The sequence below is a fragment of the Ailuropoda melanoleuca genome, chromosome 1 (genome assembly GCF_002007445.2).
Source record: "Ailuropoda melanoleuca isolate Jingjing chromosome 1, ASM200744v2, whole genome shotgun sequence".
NCBI classification, from domain to species: Eukaryota; Metazoa; Chordata; class Mammalia; order Carnivora; family Ursidae; genus Ailuropoda; species Ailuropoda melanoleuca.
This window is the reverse complement of record NC_048218.1, coordinates 140,020,969-140,024,889: the sequence shown is the minus strand read 5'-3', so window position 1 is coordinate 140,024,889 and position 3,921 is coordinate 140,020,969.

Below are 3,921 nucleotides of genomic sequence, written 5' to 3'. Positions count from 1 at the left end.
TAACCGTAATAACGTACTATAATGAGGTCTGAGTCATTTACTGTAAATAATCTCTTCACAATAGAATAGTTAAAACACAAAATAGAAACATTCCTTGTTCAACTTGAATTTCATTTCAACTTGAATTTGCTTGATGCCACAAATATTTGGTTGTTTGGTAACCTATCCCTGTAGAGATAAGCATTTCCTAATGACGCATGTATCTCCACACTGTATGTAGGAAACTTGAATCGTCTTCCTTCCCCCCTTCCCTCCCTGCCATCCCTCTTTACTGACCCCTCAAAAAATTAAATCATGTCTAATGTGTTTCTTCCAAGGTAAAATGAATTTCATAAAACAATCCACCAAACTAAACAAAAAATAAAAGCCCTCAAACTTTTACAAAAAGTTGGGTAAATGTATTTCCAGAGAACATTTACATTTAATGCACATTTTGCATACCCACATTTCAAAATTGTTTTTTTTTAATTAGTTTCAGAGGTCGAGTTTAGTGATCGATCAGTTGCATGTAACACCCACTGCTCATTAATTCAAGTGTCCTCCTTAATGCCTATCACCCAGTTACCCCATCCTCCTACCTACCTCCTCTCCAGCAAGCCTCAATTTGTTTCCTATAGTTAAGAGTCTCTTATGGTTTGTCTCCCTCTCTGATTCCATCTTATTTTATTTTTCCCCTTCCCTTCCCCTATGTTCATTTATTTTGTTTCCTAAATTCCACATATGAGTGAAATCATATGGTATTTGTCTGTCTCTGACTGACTTATTTAGCTTAGCATCATACTCTCTAATTTCATCCACATTGCCGCAAATGGCAAGATTTCATTTTTTTGATGGCTGAGTAATATTCCATTTGTATATATGGACCACATCTTCTTTATCCATTCATCTGTTGATAGGCATATGGGCTCTTTCCATACTTTGGCTATTGTGGACGTTTGGCTATTATAAACATTGGGGGCCACGTGCCCCTTCGAATCACTAAATTTGTATCCTTTAAATCACTATATTTGTATGAACCAGCAGTTTACTACTAGGTATGGAGGGTCTCAAAATTAAGATTTTTTTAAAAGATTTTATTTATTTATTTGGCAGAGAGAGACAGCCAGCGAGAGAGGTAACATAAGCAGGGGGAGTGGGAGAGGAAGAAGCAGGCTCCCAACAGAGCAGGGACCCCAATGTGGGGCTTGATTCCAGGACCCTGGGATCACACCCTGAGCAGAAGACAGACGCTTAATGACTGAGCCACCCAGGCGCCCCTCAAAATTAAGATTTCTAATATGAAATTAAGATCCATACCAAACAAATTCCAGAATTTGGAAATTTTAGGTAAATGCTCACATATGGTAACTGTTGAGTGACAACTCCTTATTAATGTTTGGGGTTTGTTGAGGAAGTAGAGCTCAGTAGATACCTTGCTAGTCCAGCAAAGACATTTTACCGTCTTCTACCAGCACATGCGTTCTCTCATACTTGCAAAGCTTCTTCTCAATATCTTCTCTTTCTGATCTTCATTTATTAACAAATAATTTTGATTGTTTACTGACCTGAAGATTTGGGAAAATATCTGAGTGAAGAGAGAACAAGAATTATAATTCAAGGGGATACTAAGGTCTCTCAGGAAGATTTTTAGATTAAGTAAACTGAGTGTGTTTGTAGGCAAAATAAATGAATCAGGAGAAGAGTGAGGCTTTGCAAGAAAAAGGGATGTAATTATGGGATGAGTTCCCAGGGAGCATAGAAATTATCTTAGAAATAGGACAGGCTTCTTCCTCTATGGGAGAAGAGGAAGGTAATACAGGTGTAGAGTGAAGAACAAGGCTTTGCAAGAGAGCCGAGTGTGATGTAAAAGGGATGTGTTACATTGAAAGGAAAGACATTTTTCTTGTTCATGCATCTTAGTAAGATCAGAGGTAGGATCACTTATTAAGATTGAAAGTCCAGTTCATTTCAGCTCACCTCACATTATCTGGGACTCTCTTAGGTGGCAAAAATCCTAGTAGGTTCCTGTGATCGAAAGAGGAACAATGCACAATCCCTGCTGTGAAGGACATTACAATCTAAGGGGAGGAGGGTCACATAAACCCAGTGTAATGTTCATAGGGGCTCTCAGAGATGATAACACCTATACTTGTTTTGTTTTGTTTTTTAAGATTTATTTGAGAGGAAGAAGCGGGAAGAGAGGAAGAGGGGATGCTCGAGCAGCAGGGGAGGGGCAGAGGGGGTGGGAGAGAGAATCTCCAGCAGACTCCCCAATGAGCACGGAGCCTGAGGTGGGCCTTGATCCCATAACCCTGAGATCACGACCTGAACCAAAATCGAGAATCAGATGCTTGTCTGACTGAGCCACGCAGTTGCCCCTAAGCTTGGTTTTAAAGGATGTCTAGACATTGACCATGAGAAAATGGAGAAAGCAATTCCAAGTGAAGGAATAGTAATCGTCAAATCAGCCAAGATGGACAGATAAATTTTCATTATTGATAGAAGTGTTTCTCAGTTGTTTTTCACCTATTATCCCTTTGATGAACTTGAAAAATATTCGCATCCCACTCCCAGAGATACTGAATGGCCTCCCGCCAAGGAAGAGTCGATTTTCCAGTATAAAACCTCGTGTTTCTGAGTGGGAGGAATCTGCCTGAGCAGACCGAACTGCCAATAGGAATAACGTGTATGTCTTTTCATTAGCTGTTCTGTGGGAGCTGAATGCTGAGGGGACAGAGTAGTAGAATATAAATAGAAAGGGAGTAAAACTGAGGGTAGCAAGACCTCCTGCTTTTTACTCAGAGGAGCCACAGATGACTTTACTGAGACAGTAAACCAAAGTGCTTACAATTTTCTACCAGTTGAATTCCAATATACCTCTCATGAAATACCAATTGATGAGAATAAGCCAACACATAGCAACTACATTCTTTGTTCTACATGTTTCAGAAAACTGTTTATACCAATATTCTTTTTATCTGCCCATAAGGAAAGCCCAACCAAAACAATTCACTTGTATTGAATCGATCCTTTGACTGTCAAACAAACAAAACCCCAGATTTCCAAGTTTCTGTTAAATGATTTTAGAAGCTGTTTGGGTAATCAATTTAGGCTTCTCTAAAAGCTACCCTTTTAGCGACGATCTCAATAGGGGAATAATGTCCTTAAGCCAGTTTCAATTAAACACAGTTATTCATAATACCATAAAGTCATTCTTATGTTATTCAAATATTCCATAGTTTTATATTTTTACATTTAAAAATCCACTGACTTGGGTATATTTTACAGAAGGAGTAAACATCTGGACTAAATGGTTCATGGAGCTTACCTGTCACGCTTATTTGAGACTCCAAAGTTTACAATATTGAAATGGGCAGCCTGGTTAGGTTGAGAAATCTTCTTTTGATGGTTTTAATATTTCTTTCACTCCTACTTAAAAAACTATTTTTTTAGTATCTATATTGAATAGAATCATCCAATCAAACTTGAATTTTGATAATCTATCTTAATTTTCACCTACCCAATATTGCTCTCCTGTGTCTGGAAGTAATATAAAATGTAGTTAGGAAGTTGAACTTTGAAATTAGACAAACCTGGATTTTGCTTCTATGAATTTAGGCAAATTTTAAATAATGCCTTTAACCTGGTTTGTTTCCCTTCCTCCTTCCCTCCCGCCCCCTTCCTTACTTCTCTTTTGTCTTCCTTTTTATATATCTACCCATCCATTTACCTATCTGTCCTTATTTATACAATTGATACAGTAGTGCCTACTTTGGAGGGCTGCCGTCATGATTTATGGGATCAGGCACAAAAAGTGGTTTTATTTTTTTGGTTTTGTTTGCTTGTTTTGTCTTGGCAAGAATAGACATTCAATAGGGGCGCCTGGGTGGCACAGCGGTTAAGCGTCTGCCTTCGGCTCAGGGCGTGATCCTGGCGTTATGG